General features: G+C 42.5%; 1 protein-coding gene across 8 annotated transcripts in view; it reads right to left on the reverse strand.

Annotated features, from left to right (window-relative positions):
• SNED1 (sushi, nidogen and EGF like domains 1) overlaps positions 1 to 18,852 on the reverse strand; it is a 269,441-nt gene that overhangs the window by 100,963 nt on the left and 149,626 nt on the right. The gene's annotated exons all lie outside the window — the stretch shown is intronic.

Raw genomic sequence — 18,852 nt, forward strand, 5'->3', positions numbered from 1 at the left:
CTGATGACTGCCATTTCTTAATTACATTCTGAACAGAGGATATTGACATCTGAAAACACTTTGCTATCTTCTTATAGCCTTCTCCAGCTTTGTGAGCGTCAACTATTTTCAGTTTCAGTTTTCTAGACAACTGCTTAGAAGAATCCATGGTGCTGATTGTTGCGGCAAGGTCAGATGAGTCTGTCAATATCCTCTGTTCAGAATGTAATTAAGAAATGGCAGTCATCAGGAACAGTGGAAGTTAAAGCAAGATCTGGAAGACCAAGAAAAATATCAGACAGAACAGCTCGCAGGATTGTGAGAAAAACAATTCAAAACCCACGTTTGACTGCACGATCCCTCCAGAAAGATCTGGCAGACACTGGAGTTGTGGTACACTATTCCACTATAAAGAGATACTTGTATAAATATGGTCTTCATGGAAGAGTCATCAGAAGAAAACCTCTTCTATGTCCTCGCCACAAAAATCATCGTTTGAACTTTGCAAATGAACATATAGACAAGCCTGATGCATTTTGGAAACAAGTTCTGTGGACTGATGAGGTTAAAATTGAACTTTTTGGCCGGAATGAGCAAAGGTACGTTTGGAGAAGAAGGGACACAGAATTTAATGAAAAGAACCTCTGTCCAACTGTTAGACATGGGGTTGGATCAATCATGCTTTGGGTTTGTGTTGCAGCCAGTGGCACAGGGAACATCTCACGAGTAGAAGGAAAAATGGATTCAATAAAATTTCAGCAAATTTTGGATGGTAACTTGATGGTAACTTGATGCCATCTGTGAAAAAGCTGAAGTTAGGATGGCTTCTACAAATGGATAATGATCCTAAACACACCTTGAAATCCACGGGGGATTACATCAAGAGGCGTAAACTGAAGGTTTTGCCATGGCCTTCACAATCTCCTGACCTCAACATAATTGAAAATCTATGGATAGACCTTAAAAGAGCAGTGCGTGACAGACAGCCCAGAAATCTCAAAGAACTGGAAGACTTTTGTAAGGAAGAATGGGCAAAGATACCTCAAACAAGAATTGAAAGACTCTTGGCTGGCTACAAGAAGCGTTTACAAGCTGTGATACTTGCCAAAGGGGGCAGTACAAGATATTAACTCTGCAGGGTGCCCAAACTTTTGCAGACGCCATTTTTTTTGTTTTCTGTTATTTTGAAAGTGTAAATAATGGAAATAAAATCTAACTTTTGTTGACATATTATAAGAATGTCTAATCTGTAATTTGATGCCTTTTGGAGATTTTTCCATCTTTCCTTGGCTTCTTTATGCACATTAATACAAATTTTTAGCTGGGGTGCCCAAACTTTCGATCCCCACTGTATATATATATATATATATATTTATACACAAACTGCTCAAAAAAATTAAAGGAACCCTTTTTAATCAGAGTATAGCATCATGTCAAATAAAATCCTGGGATATTGATCTGGTCAGTTAAGTAGCAGAGGGGGTTGTTAATCAGTTTCAGCTGCTTTGGTGTTAATGAAATTAACAACAGGTGCACTAGATGGGCAACAATGAGACAACCCCAAAACAGGAATGGTTTTACTGGTAGCATGAGGCGATACCTGGACCCCACAGAGGTTACACAGGCTGTCCAACTCCTCCAGGGTGGCATATCAAAATGTGCCATTGCCAGAAGGTTTTCTGTGTCTCCCAGCACAGCCTCAAAAGCATGGAGGAGATTCCAGGAGACAGACCACTTTCCTTTTCAATCTGCAGCACTGTAATTTTCTGTAAAATGCAATGCAATATGGCAACCTGGAGGTGTTCTGTGCACAGATGGTGTACAAAACGCCCCCATGCTTACTGATTTCCCCAGAAGTCTGCAGTAAGATACAAGCCAGATTTTTGGCATTCACTGCAATAAAAATGTCTTTTTTAGTTAGATACTACCAAAGGGAAATCATGTCTAAAAAGATGCAGACCCTGACGATTTCCTCATTAGAATCCTGCAGGTGCAGCAGCTCATTGATAATTGTAAAACCACTACCATACAGATTCACTCAGCACAAACACAGACAAACTACTACATCTTCTGAATAACAAAAGGTAGGAATCTGCAACAAAGTTTGCAGATAAGTTAAGCTATGTACACATGATGAGAATATTGGATGAAAGGTCATCCGTTTTTATTGCATGCTATTCTTATATAAAAAATGAAGAGGTACTAAAGTTGCAAAAATTCTTGTACGGCAGTATACAACTTCAGAAATGATGTAATGTATTGTATTGTAATGTATTCTTTCATTTTCGAACATGCGTGGTCTTGGTCACTCAATTTTTTTGGATGAATACTGTACTGATTAAAAAAGAATCGTTCATTCTGGTATCATACAAGAAAATTGTCCCTTTGGATAATTTGCATGAACTGTAAAGATTGGCTCACGAAAGTTGTGTACTAACGATAAGATTATCTGACAATTGCTTTGAAAGTGGTATTTTTCTTCCAATTTTCACATTGTTTGTACTAGGCATTAGGCTTTGCTCTGGAACAAGGGAACTGCTATTAACCTGAGACAAACTTGGAGTTTCCCTGGGGGCCTGCTTCAGCTTGCTGCCCTCTGTCCCATGTGCTGCCTGTATTCTGCTATTGTTATGTAAGAGTCTTTCCCTGCAGTTTAATGGACCTAGACTGAGGGGAAAAGTGTGTCCAGTATGAAGCAATCGCAATAATTCAGGCGCAAACTGAGTTCAAAGGCTCTGTGGTATTTGGCAGCAGGTGGGACAGCAAATGATCAGCTTATGTTGTCGGCAGGCGAAAGTGCGTAGTTAGGAGTCTTATAAGCACAATGTCACTAGCTGAAGGGGAGCTTTCAGTACTGAGGTGAAAAAAAAAAGACTGCCAAATTTAATTAGGTAAATGCTACAATAACAATACCCATATGACTTAACAGTGAGGCAATAAAAATTAGGGAAAAAAGAAAGAGTGTAGTTAATCCACGATAATATTTGCTTTGTAAACCACTTATGTGTATGGCATTGTGTCTTGTAGGACAATGGTGTATTTAGTTCATGTGCTGCCGCAGGCAACACTAAACTCGATAGAACACCTTTGGTATGAATTAGAGCAGAGACTGCGAGGCAGGCCTTCTCGTCCAACATCGGTGACTGACCTCCCAAATGTGCTTGTTGAAGAATGGCCAAACATTCCCATAGACACACTCCTAAACCTTGTGGACAGCCTTCCCAGAAGAGTTGAAGCTGGTATAGCTGCAAAGAGTGGGCCATCCCAATACTTTCGGCAATACAGTATATATATATACAGTTCTGTTCAAAATAATAGCAGTGTGTTGAAAAAAGTGAATAAAGATCAAAATCCTTCTAATAGCTTTTATTTCCATACACACAAATGCATTGGGAACACTACACATTCTATTCCAAATCAAAACATGATGAAAAATATATCAAATTTGTGTTGTTCCTCTAAAAAAATTGAAGAAAAGTGAATTAGACTGTTCAAAAAACATAGCAGTTTGTATTCTTCTTTACAAACTCAAACATTCACTATATAAACTGAAAAATGTTTGAAGATTTTGCTTTCCTTTGAATCAATTAATATTTAGTTGTATAAGCACTGTTTCTGAGAACTGCTGTACATCTGTGTTGTATGGAGTCAACCAACTTCTGGCACCTGTGAACAGGTATTCCAGCCCATGATGATTGAACTACATTCCACAGTTCTTCTCTATGTCTTGGTTTTACCTCAGAAACTGCATTTTTGATGTCACCCCACAAGTTTTCTATTGGATTAAGATCCGGGGATTGGGCTGGTCACTCCATAACGTCAATCTTGTTGGTCTGGAACCAAGATGTTGCACGTTTACTGGTGTGTTTAGGGTCGTTGTCTTGTTGTAACACCCATTTCAAGGGCATTTCCTCTTCAGCATAAGGCAGCATGACCTCTTCAAGTATTCAAACTGATCCATGATCCCTGGTATGCGATAAATAGGCCCAACACCGTAGTATGAGAAACATCCCCTTATCATGATGCTTGCGCAACCATGCTTCACTGTCTTCACAGTGTACTGTGGCTTGAATTCAGTGTTTGGGGGTCGTCTGACAAACTGTCTCTGGCCACTAGACCCAAAAAGAAAAATCTTACTTTCACCAGTCCACAAAATGTTGCGCCATTTCTCTTTAGGACAGTCAATGTGCTCTTTGGCAAATTGTAACCTCTTCAGCACGTCTTTTTTTCAACAGTGGGACTTTGCGGGGGCTTCTTGCAGATAGCTTGGCTTCACATAGGTGTCTTCTAATTGTAACAGTACTCACAGGTAACTTTAGACCTTCTTTGATCTTCTTTGATCTTCCTGGAGCTGATTGTTGGCTGAGTCCTTGCCATTTTGGCTATTCTTCTATCCATTCGAATGGTAGTTTTTCGCTTTCTTCCATGTCTTTCAGGTTTTGGTTGCCATTTTAAAGCATTTGCGATCATTTTAGATGAGCAGCCTATCATTTTCTGTACTTCTTTATATGTTTTCCCCTCTCCAATCAACTTTTTAATCAAGGTACGCTGTTCTGAACAATGTCTGGAACGACCCATTTTCCTCAGAATTTCAGAGAGAAATGCACTGTAACCAGCATGTACAACATTTGCTGCCTTCCTTCCTTAAATAAGGGCAATAATTGCCACCTGTTTTTCAAAGAATGAATGACCTCACTAACAGAACTCCACACTGCTATTATTTTGAACATGCCCCTTTCAATTAGTGATTCAATTACACAGAATCAGCAGCATGCATGTCATGACTGTTGGGTCTGTTGGATTTCTATTACTCTACTACACCTGCTAGTAAATTATTTGCCATGTAGAAATATCATTTCTACCAAAAACAGTGATTGATCAGGTTAGTGATGTCTGACTGCTATTATGAACACAACTGTATATATTGCTAATTACTTTGAGATTGTATTGATCTGATTGAACCCTCAAGATTGGATGGTGTATAGAGAGATTGGTTGTTAAATCACCGTATTGGGTTGTATTGATTGTAGTAGAGTTTTTATTTTTCCTCTATATTGGTATACTGTAATTGCATTATTCCAAAGACACATTTGAAGTGTTTCAGTGTGTATTATATCAGAAATATTTTTCTTAATTCTCTATGGCCGTGGGAATTGGGAATGATATACTGATTGCTGACAAATGATATTTGCTAATCACTGATAAAATCAAGGTTCTGTTATTTACTCTGCTATAATATATATCTTGTGATTGACCTAATTGCAATTTATTGTGGGTTATTCTTTGTGTCTAGGAAATACGCATCACCAGTAAATTAGTTTGTATTTACATTAGAAGGCAATCAAAGTGTTAACTGTGTGATGGGAGAGTTTTACTAGGGGGCAAGGGGTGTATGCTTCACTTTAAGCATAATGATCCGGAAGGCTGAGCTCATTTATCCAGATCAGTGTGCTCAAACTGACAGGGAGGAGAGCTGCATTGAAAACAATGCAGCCGTCCTCCCTGTCAGTGTTTGCTGGTAATTGCCGGGCTCCGGCGGGCAATTATCGGCCGGGACACGGTGATTGACACCGGCAGCCACGATCGGCGGTGCGGGTAAGGCGGTCGAGTGCCTCGTGCACACCCCCTACCTGAAATACAAAATCACGTATATATACCACCGTGTAGGTGCCGCCCTGTCTCAGTATATCTACTGTGGCTGGTCGGCAAGCGGTTAACCCATTCCTCCCCAGTGCCATTAGTGCAGTGTCAGTATTTTTTTTTTACACTGCTCACGGCATTGGTGTCACTGGGGATGTCAGTGACCCCAAGTCAGTTCTCCCCCAGTGTCAGAATGTCCACCGCAGTCCCACCATAAGTCGCTGATCGCCGCCATAAGTCGCTGATCGCCGCCATTATTATACAAAAACAAAATTCCAGTATATATACCACCATTTGTACACACTATAACTTTCACGTAAACCAATTAATTTGCATGTATTGGGATTTTTTGTAGCAAAGACATGTCACAGAATACATTTTGGCCTAAATTGATAATGAAATTTGATTTTTAAATTTTTTTACTGGACATGTTTTATAGCAAAAAGTCCAAAATATAGTTTTTTTTCTCAAAATTGTCGGACTTTTTTTTTATAGCGCAAAAAAAATAAAAACGCACAGGCGATCAAATACCACCAAAAGAAAGCTCAATTTGTGGGGAAAAAAAGGCGTACATTTCATTTTGGTGCAGCGTTGCATGACCGCGCAATTATCAGTTAAAGTAATGCAGCGCCGTAACACAAACCGCTTCTGTAACCGCTTTCTGACCACCCTATAGCAGAAATACTGCTTCAGGGTGGCACGGGTGCGCAAAATCATATATATATATACACATGTGATTCGCGCTCCCGTGGTTTTCACGCCCTCCCAGATAACGTCAGATTGCCCATCAGTACACCAGTAATTACATTTAACCCCTTGATTACCAGGAACACGCTCATACACACTAAACCTCCATTGCTAGTATAGAGTCTGAATGGATTAATATCTTTGATCAGATCAGCACTAGAGTTCACATTAGTATAGTGTTCCCAAAAATGCAGCGTTAGCGGGATCAGCCCTGGCACCTGCGTTTACCCCCCCCTTCTCTCCCAGTAAGTGTAGTGTCAGTAGGTCACTGTCACTTGATACATTGCACACAAAACCGCAGTGTTCGCAGAATTAGGCCTGATCTCTTTTAGCACTTGCCGGTAAATTTTAATGACTCTCCTATTGTCAGAGCCTGCGTCCGAACCTGAGCCTTCTGCAGTGAGTGGCAATGTTTATTCTTGCTGAGCCACCTGGAATGCTGAACAGCTCCATTGACAATTATTTGGATGATCCTACCTTGACCTTGTTTATCATGAACCTTGAACCCCTTGCTCCTCCCATGAACTTCCTGATATAAGCCATGTCTCTGCACTTCCTGTTTGCCAGATTATTGTGCTCTCCAGCCACTATCGTGCTCTTTATTGTCTCTGTTATTATCCTACCACTCGTTATTGACCCTTGGCTCGTTCTCGGCTACGCTTCTGCCTGATCCCAACCTGCGACTGCTCATTAGCTTGTTTACTGACCAGGCTTCTGTTTAATCCATACCTGCTTATACCCTACTGGACCTCCACTTGCTCACCTCCTCGTGGGGTGATCCTGAGAACCGCAACCTGGTACTAACATGCAGCAAAATCCATCTCCACCATCAGGAGCTCTGGTGAACACCGGTTGGTACTTAGACTCCGCACCTCGGGTGATCCCACTCCTCTGCCACGGTGACCGGCCTGTGTACCTTCCTGCTGGTTTCAGGTGAGCCTTTCCACTGCTTTTTTTACTACTATAGCAACTGGTCTTTGAGCCTGACCCCTAATTGTGATAGAATAATCTGGCCCAAACATGGAAGTTGCTGTAGCAAACGTTGTGGCTCCTCTTAGGCAGAAAATTGCTGAGCTGCAGGAATTCAGGGTTACCCATCAAGAAAAAGTTGCCAAACTGGAAAGCATAGTGGATAGGCAACAGGGAGAGATTCATACTCTGCAGAGACAACTGCTGGACCGAGATGATACTAACTCACATATGCCCCAGCCCTAACCATCTAAGTTTAATGGAGACCGCTGCCACTACAGGGGCTTCCTTAATCAATGTCGTATACATTTCTAAATGCACCCTGCTGCGCTCCTTCAGAGAAAATGATAGTAATGTTTATTATTGGACTTCTGACTGGGGAAGCTCTAGCTTGGGCCTCCCTTTATATAGAACAGTGGCACTCTGAATAATTTTGATACCTTTTTGACTGCGATGAATCAGGTTTTTGATGATCCCAACCGCTGTACTACTGCCGAAGCAAAGTTGCATAGTCTGCGCCAGGGTAAATGCTCTGTCGCTGAATACACAGCTGAATTCAGATGTTGGATTGTAGATACCACTTGGAACCCTACAGCACAAAAAAAAGCCAGTTCCGCCAAGGGCTTTCTGAACAGGTAAAGGATGAGCTTGCCAGAGTAGATACTCCTAATGATCTTGAGGAATTCATCCAATTATGTATCCAAATTGATCAAAGACTTACAGAAAGGAGGAATGAGAGGCTGGGAATGTTTGGAAATAATAGTGGCATGCATCTCTCTGCTAGTCCTAGATTGTAAGCTCGAAAGAGCAGGGCCCTCAATCCCCTCATGTTTTGCATTGTATTGGTATTGTTCTGTCACATGTTCTGTCCCCCTTTGTAATGTACAGCGCTGAGCGAACTATTGGCGCTTTATAAATACTGTATAATAATAATAATAATAGTCCATTTGTTCAAAAGTCTCTCTGGGTTCTAACACTCCCCAGCCTATGCAGGTTGATGCTATCAAGAGATCCATTTCCATTTCGGAGAGAGAAGATGTTCAGAGAACATATGTCTATATTGTGGGGACTCTGGTCATTATGGAGTTAATTGTCCTAACAAAGTTAGAATAACAATTGCTATGGCTGATGTGATTGTTCCTGAACAAATAAACTCTATTAGCCAGTCTGTCTCCCAACTGATTCCTGAAGAAAATAAAGTGAACTCTACTCTCTCATTTTGTCATTCCCATTAAACCTGTCTCCAATGGCCGTGAAATCTCCTGCTCAGCTATGCTGGACTCCGAGGCTGGGGGGAACTTTATGGATATAGAATTTGCCCACAGCAATAATATTCAAGCAAGAAATACATATACCCCTATTGATATGGAGACAGTTGATGGTTCACCCTTATCTTCAGGACCTGTTACCCATAAAACGGTTCCCCTTGTACTGCAGTTTGAGGCTGACCATTGTGAGACCATCAGCTTTCAGCTGATTACGTCACCAAAGTTTCCTATCATCCTAGGCATTCCTTGGTTCTCCACTCACAAACCCTCCATCAACTTCAACTTCCACTGTAAAGGGTAGTTCAGGATCGGGATGTACCAAAATTGGTGCAGAAGTGAAAAGAGTTTTAGCTTTTCAAACACAGCCTGTGCCTCAGGGGTCCACACAAAGGGTACCCCTTTCTTTGTCAGCTGTGTAATTGGAGCTATCTCCTTAGAAAGGTTTCTTATAAATTTTTTGTAGAAGTTGGCAAACCCAATGAAACATTGAATTTCCATAACATTTCCAGGTGCTGACCAATCTACCACTGCTTTGATCTTTTCAGGAACCATGCTCACTCCCTCTGGAGAAATGATATAGCCTAAGAACTGGATCTGGGTTTGTTCAAACTCGCATTTCTCCAATTTAATGTAAAGTCTATTCTTCCTTAATCTTTCAAAAACAGTGCAAACATGTTTGCGGTGCTCCTCCCAATTATCAGAAAAGATAAGAATATCATCCAGATAAGTAATTACAAATTGGTTCAACAGATCATGAAAAACATTGTTGATGAAATGCTGAAAAGTTTCAGGGGCGTTGCAAAGTCCAAACGGCATAACCAGTGACTCGAAATGCCCATACCTGTTTCTAAATGCTGTTTTCCATTCGTCTCCTTGACGAATGAGGACAAGGGTATATGCCCCTTGTAAATCAAGTTTTGTAAAGATTTTGGCAGAACAAAGTCTTTCCGACATTTCAGAGATCAAGGGTAGTGGATAGCGGTTTTTAATAGTGACTTTATTCATGTCTCTGTAGTCTATGCATGGACGCAAGGTGGACTCTTTCTTTTCAACGAAGAACAGGGCTGCTCCTGCAGGAGAAGTTGAGTGTCTAATAAAGCCCTTCTCTAAATTCTCATCGATCCAATCCCTGAGCACCTTTAATTCAGGTTCCGACTGATTGAAAAGGCGGCCAAAAGGTATTTCTGCCCCTGGGAGCAGCTCAATGGGACAATCATATGGACGATGAGGAGGTAATTGATCTGCATTTTTCTTGTCACAGACATCCCTCTACTGTGAAAAATATTGTAGGAAACTTTGTCAACTAAGTTCTTCACCGGCCAAGGAATCGCCCCAAAAATACTTGCCCCCAAAATACCATGGGTTCCAGGATGTCTGTGACAAGAAAAATGCAGATCAATTACCTCCTCATCGTCCATATGATTGTCCCATTGAGCTGCTCCCAGGGGCAGAAATACCTTTTGGCCGCCTTTTCAATCAGTCGGAACCTGAATTAAAGGTGCTCAGGGATTGGATCGATGAGAATTTAGAGAAGGGCTTTATTAGACACTCAACTTCTCCTGCAGGAGCAGCCCTGTTCTTCGTTGAAAAGAAAGAGTCCACCTTGCGTCCATGCATAGACTACAGAGACATGAATAAAGTCACTATTAAAAACCGCTATCCACTACCCTTGATCTCTGAAATGTCGGAAAGACTTTTTTTCTGCCAAAATCTTTACAAAACTTGATTTACAAGGGGCATATACCCTTGTCCTCATTCGTCAAGGAGACGAATGGAAAACAGCATTTAGAAACAGGTATGGGCATTTCGAGTCACTGGTTATGCCGTTTGGACTTTGCAACGCCCCTGAAACTTTTCAGCATTTCATCAACAATGTTTTTCATGATCTGTTGAACCAATTTGTAATTACTTATCTGGATGATATTCTTATCTTTTCTGATAATTGGGAGGAGCACCGCAAACATGTTTGCACTGTCTTTGAAAGATTAAGGAAGAATAGACTTTACATTAAATTGGAGAAATGCGAGTTTGAACAAACCCAGATCCAGTTCTTAGGCTATATCATTTCTCCAGAGGGAGTGAGCATGGATCCCGAAAAGATCAAAGCAGTGGTAGATTGGTCAACACCTGGAAATGTTATGGAAATTCAATGTTTCATTGGGTTTGCCAACTTCTACAAAAAATTTATAAGAAACCTTTCTAAGGAGATAGCTCCAATTACACAGCTGACAAAGAAAGGGGTACCCTTTGTGTGGACCCCTGAGGCACAGGCTGTGTTTGAAAAGCTAAAACTCTTTTCACTTCTGCACCAATTTTGGTACATCCCAATCCTGAACTACCCTTTACAGTGGAAGTGGATGCTTCTGACTCAGCCGAAAAGAATTACGACATTGGGAATAAAGAGTTACTGGCAATTAAGGAAGCCTTTTCTGAATGGAGGCATCTGCTAGAAGGGGCTAATCATCCTGTAACTGTTCTCACTGATCATAAAAATCTGGAATTCATTCGCTCGGCCAAGAGATTGTCTTCTAGACAAGCATGTTGGTCTTTATTCTTTTCCAGATTCAATTTTATTATATCATATCGACCTGGATCGAGGAATGGTAAGGCCAATGCCTTATCAAGGATGCTGTCTGAGCCTCCCCAGTAAGGCAACTCTGAATGTTCAATCCTAACTCAGAAGAACTTCCTAGGTGCCACAAGTACGAAGACATTCTTGAGTCTTCTCAAAGAGGGGTATGAGAATGACCCACTTCTCAATGATCCTACTAAGGACATTAACCTTGAATACAATAAAGGCTTTTGGACTTAAGCACATCGTCTCTATGTACCAGAATCTGCTCAGGTGGAAGCCCTCAAATTAGTTCACGACTCTAAACTTGTGGGACATTTTGAGATTTCACAGACAAATTAACTTTTGTCACGTTCTTTCTGGTGGCCTAGTTATAGGAAAGATATCAATCGCTAGTTGGCCTCCTGTCTGATATGCGCACGCCATAAGACACCCCGAGATTCTACTAAAAGGAAGTGGCTGGTTGCTCCAGCCACTTCCTTTTCCATCAAGACCTTGGGGGTCCATTTCTATGGACTTTGTAGTCGAATTACCTCCCTCAAAAGAAATGACCACTACCTTGGTATTCGTCGACTGTCTTACTATGATGGCTCATTTTATACCTGTTAAGGGGGTACCTTCTGCTGAACAAACTGCAGAGTTGATGGTTCGAGATGTTTTTAAACTACATGGAATTCCTGATGATGTGGTATCTGACAGAGGAGTACAGTTTACATCAAAATTTTGGAAAAGCTTTTGTTCAGCTTTAAGGGTAACAGTTAACCTGTCCTCTGCTTTCATCCTCAGTCTAATGGTCAGACCGAGAGGACCAATCAAACTTTGGAGCAGTACCTTCTGTGTTTTGTCAGTTATCTTCAGGGTGACTGGGTGGACTATCTTCCTACGGCAGAGTTTGCCTATAACAATGCTAAACATAGCTTCACCTCCTTTTTTCCTCAATACGGGGTATCATCCAGTTTTTATTCCTGATCTCCCTATCGCAACTCAAATACCTGCTGTTGCCAACAGATTAACTACATTGCAGAAGATTCAAGCGAAGCTGCTCGAGACTTTGGGGGAGGCTCAGGAATGTCATAAAAAGGCTGCCAACAGACAGCGCAGATCACTTTCTACCTTTCATGTGCGTGATAAGGTTTGGCTATCACCAAAAATCTGAAAGTTCATGTTCCATCTGCAAAGTTGGGCCAAAAGTTTGTGGGACCTTTCCAGATTTCTGCTCAGATCAACCCAGTCACCTTTCGCTTAAAACTTTATGACAGTATGAAGATTCATTCTGTCTTTCACGTATCGCTATTCAAACCATTTCATGAAAATCCTTTCTCTGGAAGAATTCTTCCAACTCCTCCACCTGTTGAGGTACAGGGTGAAGAAGAATATGTAGTGGAGAAGATTCTTGACTCTAGGATGTTTAGAAGAAAATTGCAATATCTTGTCCAATGGGAAGGATATAGGCAAGAGGAGAATTATTGGGAGCCTGAGGAAAATGTTCATACTCCTAGATTAACAAGAGAATTTCACCAGAGGTTTCCCCACAAGCCTGGTCCTAAGATGTGTACCTATCCTGCTGGTTTCAGGTGAGTCTGTCCACTGCTATAGCAACTGACCCCTGAGCCTGACCCCTGATCGTGACACATATGCAGCACAGTTCCAGTACTAGTGCCACGTTTTGGTGAACAGGCGAGCACCAGTGGCCTAGTACATCCTGGTCTTTCACATACCAGCACTGCAGTATCACTTGGTATAGCCCCTAGTATCCTTCTGGATATGCTTGCAAATCCCGCTTGGCAGCCCACAAACTCTGCAGCACTCATACTTCCCCCATTCACTGCCCAACCTGGAATTCAGGTGCAACAACAAATTTAACTACTCCCCTTGATTTTTTGGAGCTGTTTTTCACAGAATATCTGTATGCATTGATTGTGGATCAAAGCAATTTATATGCACAACAATTTATCATCGCCAACCCAAATTCAAACCTTGCCAGAACATTTGCATGGAAACCCATTATGGTTTCCGAATTTACATTTTTATGGGGCCTAACCCTCAACATGGGCATTACTAAACAAAATGAATTGCGGTTGTATTGGTCCACAGACCCGATTCATCATATGCCCGTGTTCTCTGCTGCCATGGCCAGGCATAGATATGAGAGTATAATGTGTTTTATGCATTTCAACGACAATACACTCTGTCGTCCTCGAGGTGTCCCTAAATTTGACTGACTCCACAAGATGTCTATATTCTCCAGCAAAAAATCTGGATTGATGAGTCCCGCATTATTTTTTCTGGCCGCCTTGCATTCAAACAATTTCTCCCCAGCAAGTGTGGAGTCAAGATGTATAAGACCCGTGAGAGGGCAACAGGCTATACATATAAGTTTCGGATTTACGAGGGAAAAGATAGTCACGTGGAGCCCCCCGGATGCCCAGACTAAATGGGGAGTTGTGGCAAGATAGTTTGGGACTTGGTGTCATCCTTTTTCCATATGGAATACCACTTATACGTGGACAATTTTTATTCAAGCGTGCCACTATTTAGACATTTGTACAATCTTGCGCCCACCATTAGAAGTGGGTGGATGCAGGGTGGTATATTCTAATGGTGGGAATACCACACACTTTTTTTGACATTTATGAGATTTATTCTCTTTTTTTCATTCAGCCCACAGGCTGCATACAAAAAAAAAAAAAAGAACACAGCATATATACCCAACAAGGACCAGCAACGTTTTGGTACATCCCTGGACTTTGAATTGTCATACCAGGATGATGTCTACAGCTGCAGGCATCATCCTGGTATCGGTTTTTTCAGCCTTTTATGTAAAAGCAATCCTAGTTGCTAATTAGCTGCAGGATTGCTTTTACAAGCAGCGGGAGATAATGCCCCCCTCCCCCTCTGCCTTCCAAGGCCTTCTCGGGCAGTCCCGTGCCATCGGGGGAACCTGAGAATGCAGCTGGTGTTTCTGCCAGCTGACCATAGAGCTGATTGGAGACCAGAATGGTGCCAATCATCTCTATAGTCTAAGAAATTGGAAGCTATGAGCATTTCATCACTTCAGTTTCGCAGGATATAAACAGCGCCATTTTAAAATTGGGAAAGCATCTGATCACACCGATCTTAGTTTGATTATTATTATTATACAGTATTTATATAGCGCCGAAGGGTATGCTCAGCGCTGTACAGTAGCAAGGAGGACATAACATGAGACAAGACAGTAACAATACACTACACGAGCGGTTCGAGGGGCCTGCTCTTTTGAGCTTACAATCTAGGAGGGAGAAGAAGGTGGCACAGGAGGAGATGGCTGTGGGGGATGGAGTGGTGGGAGGAGTGGAGGAGGTTAGTTGTTAGGTGAGGTCGGGTGTTAGGTGAGGTTGCGGTAGGCTTCCCTGAAGAGGAGGGTTTTCAGGGTGCGCCTGAAGGTGAGGAGGGTAGTTGACAGTCTGATGGATTGGGGTAGTGAGTTCCAGAGGATGGGGAAAGTCCCAGAGAAGTCCTGCAATCGGGCGTGGGAGGAGGAGACCAGGGAGCTAGAGAGCAGGAGGTCCTGTGAGGAGCAGAGGGCACGGGTAGGGTAGTATCTGGGTGTCAGGTCAGTTATGTAGTTTGGGGCGGCATTGTGAATGGTCTTGTAGGTCAGAGTAAGCAGTTTGAATTTGATGCGCTGGTCAATCGGGAGCCAATGAAGGGATTGGCAGAGGGGGGAGGCAGCTGTGGAGCGCTTGGTGAGGTGGATGAGTCTGGCCGCTGAGTTTAGGATCGACTGGAGTGGGAATAGCGTTCGTTTGGGTAGGCCAGTGAGAAGGGAATTGCAATAGTCCAGGCGTGAGATGATGAGGGAGTGTACGAGTTGTTTGGTGGTGTCTGGGGTGAGGAATCTGCGTATCTTGGAGATGTTGTGGAGGTGGAGCCTGCAAGATCTAGATAGCAGTTGAATGTGGGGTAGGAAGGAGAGGTGGGAGTCCAGGGTGACACCCAGGACGTTGGCGTGTGGGGTGGGAGAGATGGTGGCATTGTTAGTAGTGATGGAGAGGATGGGGGGGGGGCACGGGGTGGGGGGAAGACCAGGAGCTCGGTTTTGGATAGATTAAGTTTGAGGAAATGGAGCGACATCCAGTCTGATATGTCGTTTAGGAGGTGGGCGATGCGGGCAGAGAGTGAGGGGGTGAGGTTGGGGGTGGAGAGGGAAATTTGGGTGTCGTCGGCATAGAGGTGGTAATTGAAGCCGTGGGAGTGAATAAGTTTGCCAAGGGAGGAGGTATAGATGGAGAAGAGGAGGGGCCCAAGGACAGAGCCTTGGGGGACCCCGACAGAGAGGGGGAGGGAGAGGGAGGTGGCAGTGTTGTAGGTGACGCTGAAGGAGCGTTGGGAAATGTAGGAGGCGAACCAGGAGAGAGCAGCGTCCTTGATGCCCACGGAGTGCAGTTTGGCAAGGAGGAGAGGGTGGTCAACAGTGTCGAAGGCCGCGGAGAGGTCGAGGAGCAGGATAGAATAGTGGCCATTGGCTTTGGCAGTTAATGATTTGGCAGTCAATGGTGATTTTAAGTAGGGTGGTTTCAGTGGAGTGCAGGGGGCGGAAGCCAGACTGTAGGGGGTCAAGGAGGTTGTTATCAGTGAGGTGGGTGCTTAGGCGATTGTAGACCAGGCGCTCAAGGAGCTTGGAAGTGAGGGGCAACAAGGAGATGGGTCTAAGTTTGTTAAGGTTAGTGGGGTCAAGGGAGGGTTTTTTGAGTATGGGGGTGATGTGTGCGTGCTTTAGAGGGGAGGGGAAGGTGCCGGTGGAGAGGGAGAGATTGAAGATGTGGGTGAAGGAGCGAATTATGGAGGGGGGGTGACTGGAGGAGCTGTGAGGGGATAGGGTCCAGGGGGCAGGTGGTGAGGCGGGCTTCAGTGAAGACCTTAGAGACCTCCTCGGGAGTAGTTAAGCTGAAGGAGCGGAGTGGTGGGGAGGTGATGATGTGCGGGGCGTTAGGTATAGTGAGGGGTAGTGCGACTATGAGGTCAGGGGAGGGGAGGGTTGAGGGGCTGAAGGAGGGCAGGAGGCTGGGTGGACAGGTGTATTGTGAGTTGACAATGTCCTTACGGATTGCGTCAGTCTTGTTTTGGAAGTGAGTGGCAATCTCGTGGGCGGTGAGTGAGGTGCTGGGTGGGGGTGGGGGGGGGGGAGAGAGCAGGGATTTGAAAGTGGAGAAGAGCCGACGAGGACAGGTGGAGAGGGTGTGGATAAGGGTTATGAAATAGGCTTGCTTGGCGGCGTGGTGGGAAGTGGTGTAGGCGAGGTAGGCGGCTTTATAGAGGGAGAATGCGGGAGGGGATCTGGTTTTGCGCCATAAGCGCTCCAGCGCGCGACTGCGTCGTTTGAGGCATTTTGTGTGGTCGTTTTGCCAGGGTTTAAGCGGTCGGGGTCTAATGCTACGATCTTAGTTTGACTAGATAATGTAAGGGCAGAAGAGATACCTAGAGTCTGATAGACCCCAGATTTCTCAAAAAAGAATATATGACAATGCCCATTGAAGTTATAAGGGATATTTGCATTCCCTGTGATAGCATTAAAAGTGATAAAAAAAATGTAAAGGGACAGTGTAAAAATAATTGAAAATATCAAAATAACTTAAAAAAAAAAAAAAAAAAAAAAAAAAAAGCACCCCCCCCCTTGTAAAGGCTTTTAAATCATTGCCCTTGGATATTAAAAACGTATGTAGTTTGTTGCCATTGCACAGGGCATGCACAGTTTTAAAGCATGTCATGTTTGGTATCCATTTACTCTGCATACCATCATCTTTTATAGTTTACCAAATAATTGGCCAATATATTGTGTTTTTGTGCATTAAAAGTAAAAAAAGTGTATTTTTTTTTAAACATTGCATTTGAAAAATTGCTGCGCAAGTACTATGTGACATAAAAAATTGCAACACCCACCATTTTATTCACTAGGGTGTTTGCTTTAAAAGTATATATAATTTTTGGGGGTTTAAATTAATTTCCTATAAAAAAAAAGTGTCAGAAAAGGCTTGATCTTCAGGTGGTTAGAAGAGTGAGTGATGCGTGGCATAAACTTCTAATGCTAGGCATAAAATGCCCCCACCCCCCAAAATGACCCCTTTTTGGAAAGTAGACACCCCAAACTATTTGCTGAGAGGCATGTTGAATCAATAGAAGAATTTATTTTTTTACCACAAGTTTTTGGAAAATGACAAAAACAACATTTTTTTTTTTACATAAAATTGTCACTTAAATGATTTATTGCTCACACATTCCATGGGTATATGTGGAATTACACCCCAAAATACATTCTGCTACTTCTCCCGAGTATGGGGGTACCACATGTGAGAGACATTTTGGCAGTCTAGCCAAGTATAGGACCCCAAAATCCAATAAGCACCTTCAGGCTTTTAAATGGCTTTATTTCTTCATTACACTTCCTGACTACCTATCACAGTTTCGGAGGCCCTGAAATGCCAGGATAGCACCAAACCCCCCCAAATGACCCCTTTTTGGAAAGTAGACACCCCAAGGAATTTGATAAGATGTATGGTGAGTATTTTGCAGATCTCGTTTGTTGCCACAAGTTTTTGAAAAATGAAGAAAAAAAACAAAAACATATTTTTTCTTTTTGAGTTTACAAAAAGACTTTCCATTTACATGAAGGGAAAAGGAAATAGGCTACTTGGGAATAAAACTAACTTCTTCAATAAAAGCCCTGTACTAGGCAAATTATATCCCATTAGTAAACAAATAAAAGAGGAACTGGGGAGATTGTCAAAAGGTGGCACTTCCTGGATAGGCCGTATAAACCTGGTAAAGATGGTGATAGTACCAAAAATCCTGTATAAGTTTGACATGCTCCCATTTAATTCACAAGCGAAAGGTTGGGTGAATATGGAAGAGATTCTGAGTAAGGCTCAGTTAGGGAAGATGGTTTGGATACCACATAAATTCCACACATTAGACGTGAATATTAGTCCACTGACAAAGAAAGTTTTAAGTGTTTGGGATAGAATGTATAAGCAAAAGGGATGTAAATATAATTCAGTTATGATTCCCTTGGTGGGAATAGAGTATTTTCCCCCAGGGAATGATAATATCTCTGGGAAATGGATCAAAGATCAGAATGCATGTTTGAAAGATATACTAAATAAGGGGAAATTGCACACTTTTTTTGATTTAAAGAAAAAAAAAAGATTTATTTTCCACATCAGACAAGTTGTGGTACAGGCAACTTACAGGCATTACATTAGGTAATTTTGTCTCAACGCTCCCACAACCACTGAGGATGTTGGATCAGTATCCTTTTGAGAAACTGTTGAACGTAACTATAGCCCCGAAACAGAGTACTTCTAGGATTTATAAGATTCTTATGGATATGGAGGGTACTGATCCTCCCCGGTTCTTGGAAGAATGGGAACAGGAGCTTGGATCAAAATTGAATGAGCAACAAAAGAATAATATATTTAAATTATCACATGAGGTGACGAATATGAGCACAGTTGAAATGAAATACAATAGATGTTTCACCTTTATCTTGGAGAGGATGTGGGGAAAAGGGTACAATGGTACAGATATGGTGGGATTGCCCAAAAATACAGAATTGCTGGAAGGGAATATTACAATTTATTCAGGAAATATGTTGGATTACTGTACAGAGAGACCCATGGACATGTTAATTTTATAAATTTG

Source organism: Staurois parvus, unplaced genomic scaffold, assembly GCF_062004578.1.
Source record: "Staurois parvus isolate SC_StPar_1 unplaced genomic scaffold, SC_StPar_1.0 ptg000049l, whole genome shotgun sequence".
Lineage (NCBI taxonomy): Eukaryota > Metazoa > Chordata > Amphibia > Anura > Ranidae > Staurois > Staurois parvus.